The sequence below is a fragment of the Pseudonaja textilis genome, chromosome 1, assembly GCF_049901715.1.
Source record: "Pseudonaja textilis isolate UNSWEBS1 chromosome 1, rPseTex1.2, whole genome shotgun sequence".
Taxonomy (NCBI): domain Eukaryota; kingdom Metazoa; phylum Chordata; class Lepidosauria; order Squamata; family Elapidae; genus Pseudonaja; species Pseudonaja textilis.
This window is the reverse complement of record NC_141990.1, coordinates 154,191,680-154,204,413: the sequence shown is the minus strand read 5'-3', so window position 1 is coordinate 154,204,413 and position 12,734 is coordinate 154,191,680. Positions and strand designations below refer to the sequence as shown.

Here is a 12,734-nt window from a genome sequence, read left to right as displayed (position 1 = left end):
TGAGAAAGATTACAAACTATCTGTTTAGGCGATAAAAATCAGACTCTAATAATAAAGTTCTCCCTGAAACACCTGAATTACACTAGAGAATACATTAAATCTTACTGATCTTGAATAATCTTAAAATTCTAGTTTGGAATCCAAGGAGAAATCCCTTTACAGAGATTGTAAAACAGTTCAGATTTTCCTCACAAGAATTGGTACGGTTGGTGAAAGACTTCAAATATGGATCTACTTTAAGCAAAAATCAAGGCTTTATCTCACAAGTAGAATCATTGTGGACAATTTAGCTTACCTTGATTCTACCTGATCCTTGTCCTCATTTGTTGAACTTTAAATGTGGTTTGCAGTCATAGTACTTCATACACTGCCTTAGTCACACACAAGCAAGGGACATTAAGTTTAGTGTGATTTCATCACTTTGATGAAAGCATCATAATCCTGCAGATGCCTCTGGCTCAAACACTCTAAGAAAGAAATTATAATGTACCAAACCTGAAAAAGAAGACAAGTCTGCTTCTGCAGTATGAGGGCCTCCATCTCAGAAAGGAGTATTTGTACTGGATAGAAGGAATACTGATTATTTCAACAATATACAACAGTTGTATGTATAGGAGAGACTCTCTATACATTACACATTTTTTCCTTTAAATCAGAGGTGTCAAACTTGCATTGTCACGTTGGCATCACGTGATGTATCACAACTTTTTCCCCCTTCACTAAACTGGGTGTCGGTGTGGTCAGCGCATGACACATCCAGCCTGCGGGCTATGAGTTTGACAGCCCTGTTTTAAATGAACAATAAATATCTCAGATCATATAATTCTGAGAAACCGACAGATTATTGAGAATGACTGGGGCTTATCAGAAAAATACCCTGAATTAGCCAAATCTATTATGAGAATAGTTATACATAAGAATCTGAGTGTTTTACTTGATTCACAGATGGTAGCAGTATGGTCATATTAACATGGAATGTGAATCAAGTGGAACTGATATTGTAGACACAGATATTAGGTGACTCAACATTTTAGTTGATGACTTCTTAGGCAATTACTTATTATTTTGGCCTGTTCTTAGTGATAATTTGGGATTAGTTTTTCCAGAGTCAGTCTTGTGGTATTATTGATACAACCCATTGGTTATGTCTGTTTTCCTTTTCTTCTATTTCCATCAATCTTGCCAAACTTGGTTAATTTTTCTAATTCGGTTTTTCTTAAAGTGTGGTACTAGGACCCCTAGGAATCCTCAAAAACCCTCTCAGGGGTCTGTGAAATAAAAATTATTTTCCAGCCTATATTAAAAAATAATACAATATTAAAATCCCATCAAACAATTGTAAGAAGCAGTAGCAGCACATACACATCCATTTTTAATGCAGCACATTTGATAAATGTAATCTGTGCAAACAGAACAATTCGTGTGGAATCCTCCATTAATTTTTAAAAGTGGGAGGAGGTCCTGAGAAAACCCTAGTCTAACCTCTTGTCTACGTCCATCTCATGCCCAAACTATTTCAGCTTTTACTTGCTATTCGTGGTTCAAAGAAGCAATCCGTTTTTATTTGGTCTAGGAATTGATAGATTCTTCTTGTAGTCCACAGCATTCTGAATAGGCATGTATTAATTAGTAATTTGAAGGCATTTACTTTTTTCTGGTGCTCTTTGCAAATGCCAGCTTTCACAGCCACTGGAAAGACTATTGTTTTAACTTTTCTGATTTTTGTGGTCATAGAAATATCTTCATCCTTCATTATCTTGTCTAAGTGTGTCATGGCCTTCCTTCATGGGGATGATCTCCTCTTTTACTCAGTCAGACAATTATGTTGATAAACAAGGATTAGGGTAAGAAACGTCACAGCTGATACATTTATTGGGCGGACAAATAAATATACTTTAAGATCGTTCTTGCCACTACCTCAAAATGTTAACCTTCATATAAGAATTCTAGTTCTCTATACTCTTTTCTTTTTTTATGATAGTATATTATCTTAAGTTATCTCTTAAAGGAGCAGTTAATTATGACAATTACAGCTTTGTATTTAACAATTACGTTTATTTACCAACATACTTTATGAACAGACAGCATACAATTGGAATGTTTTTCTTTAAATCAGAACAATTCTGTTCTTTGTTACAGAATTATTGTTACTTTGTAACAAGGGCCACAGATGTTTTCCTTGTTTCATTTTACATATATTATTAATCTCTTCTTTGTTTTCCTCTGACGGGGTTTCCTGGGGCTGGGGAGTGACGGGTAACAGATTTGCATATGGCTCTTGTCATCACATACACTCCCCAGGTATGTGACTAAATTTTGCTCATACTCTGAACTGCAGATGTTAACTAGTGCATCTTGGCAACTTTATCTAGTGACTCAAACTTACACCATGTCTTAAAAGTTTACTTAGTTCTTGAATGTATCTTTATATTCAAAACATTCAACTGCTTTCTTTGAGAATTAATTCAAATGGTTCCTACTAGAGAATAGAACTCCTTGAGCAAATATAGTTGAGAAGTGTATAATTTGACAAACAGAAAGGGAAAATGGTTTGGTTAATTTGTTTATTCCTAGTGAGTTGATTGGTTCACTTATTTCTAAATACTAAATTAAAAATAGAGAAGAACAAAGTTTGCCAGCATTGCAGGGAAACTGGTGCTGAGTATCTTACTGATTTTGTCTGTAGAACCTCTTATGTAGGGCAGGACAGCTGTTCCATAGGTCTGTTCATCTTCTAGGTCTCCATTATGTCTCAGTGTGTTTTTGTGGATCAAGCCAGTGATTTTGCTTTTGTGGAAGCCGTTGGCTGTCAGTACTTTAGTCAGGGTGCATAGTTCACCCTGAGAAAAGCCCAACTTGATAAAATTTTATATGGATTATGGAACATTGGGTAACTGTTGAAAAGCACAGAAGCAAAAATATTTACAGGAAAAAAAAGCAAAAATAATTTCTCATCTATTTCATACATAAAAGTGGAAAGAACAAAGGCATTGCCATTATCTTACAGGAGAGGTCCTATGTGAAGTGAGGATAGACTGAGACTGAAAGAAATAGCCTGGATTTGTCCTGAAAATAAAGTTGGGAAATTGTGAAATGGAGTAATAACAAATGAAAGTTAATATTATTAATATAATATGTGTGAACACATATTATAATTGGGTAACCAAAGTGTGTGCATGTATATAGTATTATCAAAGGTCTGGATCAGAGAAAAAACATTCCCTGTGCTTATTTCAGTGTGTGGGGTTACCTTGTGAGGTCAACACAAAAATGCATACAAAGAAAGATGTAGGATTCAATATCAGGCTGAACCTATTTTGCTTTGGGTTCAGTATATTGGACAAACTTAGTCATCGTGTTTTATATGAAATAAACTGTTGTTGAAATAAAACTGTTGTTCTATGGTGCATGATGTCTTCATTTTCCAGTTTTGCTGTTGTGGGGGGGGATACTCTAGAAGCAGCTACAAGAGTGAACAAGAAGTAGCCTTTGTCTAAAACCAAAGTTGTTAATACAGTCTATCTTCTGGTCTTTTGTTTATGTAATGAGACCCTGTAAACCTAAATTCACAAGATTTTGTAGTATTTAATACAACACATTCAATGTGTAAATAAATCAAAATAAATGTATGCATGTATGGCTGTAATCTCTGCGTGAGACAGAAGGTTTAGATGCTTAGAAAACTATTAATTATTTGTGCCACCTGCCCCCAAACTGTGATCACAAATATAAACCCACAGAGAAAGTAGGAGCAGTGCAACTATTTCTGAATATAAGAGAAATCCAAAGTCTTTTCTTGTGTACGTGTGTTTACGCACTAGGATATTTTATGGATGTTCTGCCTGTTTTCAAATACTGTGCTATGGATATTTCCATACAGGGTGGATATTTCTAAAATTGCTGTATCAGACAAGACAAGGCAAGACTGACTCATTGATTAAAAGCAAATACCCTGTGGTCGGTCATTAAAGGTTTTTTTTTTTTAATGGTGAAATTCTTAAGAAGTCTACAAGAAGTCACAGCCGAACAGCTGTGTGTCGTAATGACTTTTAGCAAGCAGGAGATTTTGCTTCAAGATATGCATATTTTGTCTGGATGCTAAAAATCTCTCTCATACTCAGGCTGATGAATATTTCAATTTCTCCCTGGAGTTCAGAATTCTGTGTATGATTACAACATTGAAATATTTGTCTTCCCTTATCTCTACAAGCTGTAACTGGTTAAAATTGTATAGGGTATTCTTTCTCTCTCTCTCTCTCTTTCTTGTATGTATTAAATAATTAGTGGATTTTGGTAATATAAAATTGCTCTAAAGAATAGGACTAGATAGTGGCTACTTTGGCTAGTCTTGATGTGTTAGAATGTAAAAAAAACAATCTGCAAACTAGAAACTGATCTGCCATCTGCCCTGGTTTCCCTTCAAATTGTTGAGATATTTTGTTTTTTACTAAACAAATTGCTCTGCCATAGTTTTTTCAATATGAATGTCAGTAAACAATCATCAGTGAAGTTGGCTGGGAATTTTTGGTATTACCTTTCCAACACATTTGAAGGTAAAATAACTATCTCTCAAACTCATGTTCTCATAGTGTAGCTTGCATCCCTTGAGTAAATGAGAACTGATAGTACTTGATTGTGCTGAACAAAAGCTAAATATATAAGACTTATTCAAATTTGCATTCAATTTTCAATCTTACTGCAAGGCCTTAGAGTAGTCAGTAACCAGATGCACATAATACTAAGCTTAAAAAAACAAGCAAAGGGTTAGTGTGAATTGTGAACACAACTGCTGTGACTTATTCAACTAACTATTGTTTCATGTGAACCCAGTGAATCTTCTTGAGCCTAAAACTGCTTTATTGAGCTGTCAGATAAAGTCTAGTTGTTTACATATATTAACCCTAGGTTAAGCTTAGCATGGATATGAGGCCATGAAGTTTTCCCAGGAATTTCTTTGCTTCAAATGATTTGATGTTGTCATTATTCTCTGTGCACTGGACAGAGTCTAGTTCATCTTCCCTTTTTTATTCGCTGCCTTCTCTCTGCCTTTATAGCACCTGAAGTTTCAACTTCATGGCTATCAGTTCTTATTTCATGCTCATCAAAGCCACTTCAGCTGTATTACTACCTTCTCTTGGTAAGCCAATCACAGCAGGAAGTTTTAATTAATTAAACATATCTTTTGAACAATCAAGAGAGAAGTCAACAACCACAATATATTGACTAGCTGCCTGAACTGAAATTCAAATAATTTAAAGAAAATTTTATTTTGGTGCCCGCACACTGCACATCATATGCAGTACCCTTGTGGACCCCTAAGGCCCATACATCACAAGCGCTGGTTTAAATCACAGGTAATAGTGCCTCATAAATTGGTCTGATGAATGTCTTACATGAGCAAGACTCCACTATAGGCAAGGCCAAATCACAAAAGCAGAGGGAAGATTTTGGATGGTTTTATGAAATAGCATATTTCAGGTATTCTGGTTTGGTATTGGTATTCTGTGTTGATAGTGGAAATAGCTTCTTTGAGAGAGAGAGAAAAAAATATTGAATAGATTTAATAAGTTTACAGAGGAAGTAGAGGAGATCTTAAGTCCATCAAGACAACTAAGAGAGACCAGCATTTGCTTTCAGTTTCCAGCAAAATATCGAATAAAAGAGCTGTAGTGGCACAGTGGTTAGAATGCAGTATTGCAGGCTAACTTTGTTCATATTGTCAGGAATTCGATTCCCTCGATCCTGACCAGCTGCAGGTTGATTCAGCCTTCCATCCTTCCAAGGCTGGTAGAATGAGGACCCAGATCGTTGGGGGGCAATATGCTGACTCTGTAAAGTGTTCTCTAAAGTGGTATATAAATCTAAATGCTGTTGCTAAATGCTATTGCTAAAATAGTTGCTAATTCACCACAGCATTGCAACTGCCACGTAAGCTTAACAACCACTGTGAAAGTCATAAAAACAAGTCTGGTCATCATGACTTACAACCATAATGGCCATGCTCGATTAAGGTCATAAATTGAGGGCTACCTATAATAGATTGATCATTGCATAGTGGTCCAAATGTCTTTGTATTAAGTCAAATGGGTTTTCAAAATACAGTAGTACTGTAGTTGTAGTGTATTTTCTTAGACATTTCTCATGCTAGTTTTTGTGATGTCCCTGTGATCAGGAGCCCAGAAAGGTTTTGAACAAAACTCAGAGCAATAAAGTGTGAAATACTGAATCCAGAAGAAATCCTCCACAACAGGGGTCTCCAACGTTGACATCTTTAAGCCTGGTGGACTTCAACTCCCAGAATTCCCCAGCCAGCTTTGCTGGCTGGGGAATTCTAGGAGTTGAAGTCCGCCCGGTTTAAAGTTGCCAAGGTTGGAGACCCCTGCTCCATACCATTTTTGTTCCTTCCCAACCTGTTGCCCTATCCACTTGAGATGTAGAAGTCTAGACTTCAGAAAGAGTCAAGGGTTCCTTAAGTCCAGAGTCTGCAGCAAGCAGTAATTGAGCTAAGGAGTCATGTGTTCGTTCTTAAGCAGTTGACACATTTTGGTAAATGCTGGAATAATTTATATTGAGAGTAAACCCAGCCTAAACTGAACTCTCCAAGGTTCTGATGAGGTTCAAACCTACCTCTTTTATTCATTATAACATATTTATATGAGCTCTTTAAAGTTCAAATACAATTAACTATGAAAAGCTGCGCTCCAATATCCTTACCTGAACTATAACATTTTGTCTAGTAGAGTCCTAATGGAAGACATTGTTGCGTTTTATGTCAAGAATTGCTTTATTCTAGATCTAATCCCACGGAGTATCAGTTGTACACTTTTTTCTTGCTACATTTTTGGCATATATGGTCGCAACCTGGTTTGATTCAACATAATGTACATAGTACCTTTTGTTGAATTTTCTTTTAAGAATGGGGCACTGCCTACTAAGTGGCCCATTCTTAAATGTAAATAAGTGGCATGCCAGTCTAAGAGGCCACTGGTTTCTGCTTTTTGACTTCATTTTAATTTAAACAAGATCAAGCCAGACATTTTCCTGACAGAAAGCAAAAACATGACCTTGGCAAAGGGACCTTGTGATAAAGACAGAGTTCTGCTGTCTGTGCTATCTGATTTGTGCTTGTGTATTTTGTTATATAAACAGTGCATTTAAAGGTCAAATCATTTATGATGTTTTTCTAACATTGCACTTAAAGTAGTCCTGGGTAAGACACAACAACAACAACAATAACAACAGCAAAATATGTTTTGACAGTTTTAAAAAATACAAGTTTTTGGACAGCATAGCTTTTACTTGAATCAATACATGCCAAAAAGTTTATACCCTTCCCCTGCCATCAAGGCCTTATTAAAGTGAACAAGAAAGAGCTTTTGGAAAGATTCATTTAGTATGCAACATTGTTCATTGTTAAATGAGTAGTAAGATTTCTGAAGTCCAATAATCATTCCCTTCCATGTAAACTCAGGTGGTAAATGCCAGGAAACATGAAGCAAACAGCAGCTACTAAGAAATAAAAGGGGAAAGATTGTGGATTGCAATAACCCTGTTTTGTTTTTCAAATAAAAAAATGTCCCAAAAGAAGAAGAAAAAAATACAAATCCTTTATATGTCAAAACTACTTGGAAGGGGGTGAATATAGTGTAGTTACCAGAATTTGAAGGCCTATTAAGATTAAATCAAAACAGGATGGAGTTGAAATGGAAATTAGTGGAAGAGGGTTTATTTTTCTGATTATAGTCTTGAATGGGAAGACGTCACATTGTAGCGTTTTGTTTTACAACACTACTGGTTCAAATAAAACTCAGATCTATTCTTGGCCCTTCATTCTTCCATTCTGTCAGCAAACTGGCAATTTTGGCAACAGGATCAGAACATTTGGCCGATTCAGTGGTCAAGGCCAAAATAGACTAAGTATCAAAATACCATTGTTCAAAATATCTTGGGAAGCACACACCAAAACAATTTACCTAGAATATGTGAACTGCAGATGACTCCTTACAGAACAAATATAGGGATATTCATTTGAACTTCTCTAGTCCTTAATTTTGGCTCTGCAATATTGTATCTGGCTATTTGGGATCTTGCTTGCTGATTCAGTCCTTTGTCTCTCTGTATGAGTAATTTGGTGTACAATACCTAGTGTTCTAACAGATGGAGACAATAAATGGAGTTGGCATTAAAAAAAAAAAGAGGAAAGGAATAGAAAAAAATTGAACCTAGGCAACTCAAACTCTGCAACCTATATAAATTATGCAAAGTGATCAGATCTGTATGGGTATTCTTATTCTGCATAATTTATATCAATTTTGTTAATAATGTTGAATAACAGGAGTATAGAAGCTTGAAGGGGCAACTAAAAAGAAGCATATCATAATGAAGCAATGAAATAGGTTATAATATTTCCTAGGCTTTTAGAACTATCTAGTTGTAGCCCTATTTGGGTGCATGACATATGTTGTTGACCAGATTTGCAATCTTGTTTGCTTGAATTTTACTGTTTTATTTTTTATTATGTGAACCATTCGGAGTTGATTGGAGTTGGGCAACATTTTAGTTGAATAAATTAATAATGAAATAAATATAAAGAAATAGTTATAGCCGTGTAGATAAAAGTAAAAACAGTCCCAGTTTTCCATATAATTGAGTTTTTGTAAGCATTGTAATTACAAAAAAACGACAACTCTTTTAGAATGAACCAGAAACCTATCAACTAAGTTTGAGTGCTGTTCCCTAAGATGGAATGAAAATGAGTTAGAAGTGTTTTTAAGCCAATGTGTCAAGCATATTGAAGAATATTTCTATTTCTCCTTTCAAAATGGAACAGAGATTCCCCCTCTGAAGGGTTGTTGCTAAGTCTGCCTTCTAACTTTGAGAATGCCAAAGCATTATAATAGGTAGGACTAAATGTTCTATAAGAGGGTGGAAATTTTTCCCTCAGGCCTCAAAAATAGGCCTGTTCTATAGATAGGTGAAGCCTTATTAAGATCCTCTTGAATAACAACAGGATGGGATAGTGGGCTTATGCTGCTGTGGAAATCTGGAGGTGTTAGTCTTCCATGAGGACACAGAACTGTCTTGCAAGACCATAGAAGGTTGTGTGTTCTGAAACAACAGCATTTTAAGCCAATATTTCAAGTGGCAAGGTCATGTGTGAGTCACTAGAAGAATTAGGCCAGGTTCTAGTTTCAGCAAGGCATTTCATACACAGTGGGGCAGTAGAGCTCTCAAAAATTTGCATCACATTGCCCTGATGTTGCAATAAGGAATATGTAGTTATAGTATTCATTACTATAAAACCTAAGCAGTTTACTTTCCTAAAAAGTTTTGTGACTTATTACCACTCATGGAGAATTAATGACTCTAGTATCAAATAAATCATCTCAATATATATTCCCAACCATTAGTGACTGGAACCATCAACCGTAGGGGTGGGTCAAATTTTCAAGCACAATTTTTCATTGAGCTAATAATGTCAATAATCACCTCTCTGCTGTTTAAAGATCATCTTCCCAGCAGTGGGATCCTACCTGTTCCGTTTGGTGATTGAGCATGTATGTGGGCGCACCTAACGCGTGTGCAGCTTTCCCCACCAGCTGAGGCCTGCAGCGCCAATCAGCTGAGAGGAGAAAGAAGAGAACCACGCAGGGGCAGGTGGGAGGGCCGATCCTGCGCTTTTGTCTTCTTTCTCCTCTCAACTGATTGGCTTTTTTTCCTCCTCTCAGTTGATTTTCAGAGGCTGTTTTTAAACTACCCGTTAAACTGGTAGCATACCACCACTGCATAATCCTCTTGTTTTATGATGCACAGATTTTTCATTTCAGACTTGTGGGAACAACTCTGAAAAGGCCTTTTGCCTTGTAATCAGATGAGATCCATTGCTTATCTTGAGCGAAAACAAACATTCCGGACAATGCGAAACTAATTAACCATTTCTCTGAATGCTTACCAGCTTGGTCTGCATATAAAATACAATCTGCAGATGTCCCTAATTGCAAGTAACAAACATTTGTATGAACTACATTAATGACTGAGTAGCTGAGCAGAGTCTAGGCTAATAGCTAACATTCTACAAATAAATTCCTGTTGTGTTCTCTAGACAGATTTTACTCAGGAACAGAGAAAACGTAAGAAGCTGCTAACCATGAATGCAGTTTCTAAAGCAAGCCATTATGTTTAGTTTTTAAAACTGGCATATTCCTAACTGTCTTCTTGGTCTGGAAGAAACAGGAAATAGTGCTAAATAAGCACTTCCTCATTATTAGGTCAAACACAGCAGCAAAGAAGTAACATAAACAAAAATGTAGAAGGCAATGTCTAAATGCAGTTAATGTTTAATTTGCTGCATTGGTTTGTATGAATGAAACAGCAGTTATGACTTCTAGTAAAATATGGGGTGTTGCTTTCTTTTAAAGAAACTGTTATAAACTAAATTATTCGCCAGAATTTAGCAATATTAAATTTTAGAGAACATTAAACGCCATTTTAAAATAAATCTAAGCTTACAGCCACTCCTTTTTAGTCACCGCATTCCACTCCAATGACTTAGTTCTTAAACAAAATGGTTACTAAGTGAACACATGACAGAGAGAGGGAGATGCTGGGAAGATTTCTGGTTGCTGCTGTATCATTCAGATAAAGTTACCTTGTACAGCTACGCTAGCAATCTGCTTTGCTTTTTTGTCAGGCACACAATTTTGGTAGTAAAAGCTCCAGGGGTAGAATTCAAATTTTGTAACAACTGGTTCTGTGGGCATGGCTTAATTTGTGGCTTAGTGGTCATGTGACTGGCTGGGCATGGCTTGGTGGTCACATGACGGGATAGGTGTGGTTTGGTGGTGATGTGACCGGATGGGCGTGGCCATATGACTGGGTGGGCGTGGCCAGGTGGCTATGTGACTGGCAAACCAAATACAAGTGGTCCTCACTTACTGGCTGGTTGCATAGCAAGGATTCTAATTTATGGCTGACCTCCCCAGAGCTACTTGACCTGTTTTTGGAGTTTTGACAGCCATTGACACACACACACACACACACACACCCCACACTCCCTTCTAACCCTGCTATTCTATGATTCTGTAAGGATCTCCTGCTGGAGCAGGGGGTTGTACTAGATGACCTCCGAGATCCCTTCCAGGTCAGCCCTAGATTGCTGTGCTGCTTCAAAGAGTCTTCTGAAGCCAGGGTTTGTGTTCTTCCTTCCTCTCCTTTTTTTTCTCTCCCCCTCCCTCCCTCCCTCCTTCCATGTATTTATCTGTCCATTCATATATCTCATTCACATTCTCCTCTCTCTCTCTCTTTCTTTCTTTTTCTTTCTATCCCTTCCTTCCATCCCCCCTCTTTTTTTGTCTAACTCTTTTCTTCCTTTCTCTTTCCCTTTTTCTTTCTTTCCCTTTTCTTTTCTTTCTTGTCTCTTCTCTCTTTCTCTCTCTCTTTCGCTCTTCCTCTCTCTCTTTCCCCCTCTCTTCCCTCTCTCTCCCTGTCTCATTCTCTCTCTCTTCATCTCTCTTCCTCTCTCTCTCTCCCTCCTCTCTCTTTCCCCCTTTCTCTCTCTCTCTCTGTCTCTTTCTTTCTTTCTTTTTCTTATTTCTTTCTTGCTCTTTCTCTCCCTTTTTCTCTCTCTCTTTCTTTTTTCTCCATTCCTCTTTCTTACTCTTTTTCTCTCTTTCTCTTTCTTTCTCTCCCTTCATCCATCTTTCTTTCTTTCTTTCTTTCTTTCTTTCTTTCTTTCTTTCTTTCTTTCTTTCTTTCTTTCTTTCTTTCTTTCTTTGTTTTCTTTCTTTCTCTCTCTCTCTCTCTCTCTCTCTCTCTCTCTCTCTCTCTCTCTCTCACACACACACACCTGGTCTGGGACGGCCTCGTAAGCGGCGTCAGTGGTCTCCCATAAGCAGCGGCCTCCCATAAGTAGTGACGGTGGTGGCAGTGGCAGCCTCCCGTAAGTGGCGGTGCTTTGAGCACACACACCCAGGCCCCAGCCTTCCCAAAACACCTCCGCAGGTGGCAGAGGCAGCGGATCTGCCTCCCGTAAGTGGTGGCAGCCTCCCATAAGTGGCAGTGCTTTGAGCAACCCCCCCCCCAGGCTCCAGCCCTCCCAAAACACCTCCGCGGGTGGCAGGAGTGGCAGACCTGGCTCTGGCTGCCTCCTGTAAGTGGCGGTGGCGGCAGCCTCCCATAAGTGGCAGTGGAGGCCTCCCATAAGCAGCGCCCTCCCATGAGTGGCGGCAGTGCTTTGAGCATCCCCGGGTCCCGGCCTCCCAAACCGTGTCCGCGGGTGGCAGAGGCAGCGGACCTGGTTCTGGCTGCCTCCCATAAGCAGGGCCATCACTGCAGCGCCTCTGCTCCCTCCGCCGCCTCTGCCCACTTCTTTTCATTTTGCCCCAGAGAGAAGTGGGCGGAAGTGGCAGAGGTGACAGAGGTGCTGTGGCAATGGTCCTGCTTACAGGAGGTAGCCAGGTCCGCCATCCTATCGGTCTGAGCACTGCAGCTTCAGCTCGCTGTGCTGCGCTGCAGCTGCCATGTGTAGCGAGAGTTGGGAGAACACTGCATAGTGGCTTAGCCAGCCAGACGAGCCTGGGGATGGGGGGGGGCAGGTTGGTAGGCCACAGCCAGCACCGCCAGTGGGATGAGATCGCGCCGGTGGGAAAGCCAGTCAGCCGAGCCCAGGGATGGGGGGCCAGGTAGGTAGGTTGGGCAAGGCCTGGGGAGCCCCAAAGATGGCTGGAAGGGCTAGC

General features: G+C 38.8%; 1 protein-coding gene across 4 annotated transcripts in view; it reads left to right on the top strand.

The window, feature by feature from the left end:
* Positions 1–12,734, top strand: part of EHBP1 (EH domain binding protein 1) — a 257,453-nt gene that overhangs the window by 27,616 nt on the left and 217,103 nt on the right. The gene's annotated exons all lie outside the window — the stretch shown is intronic.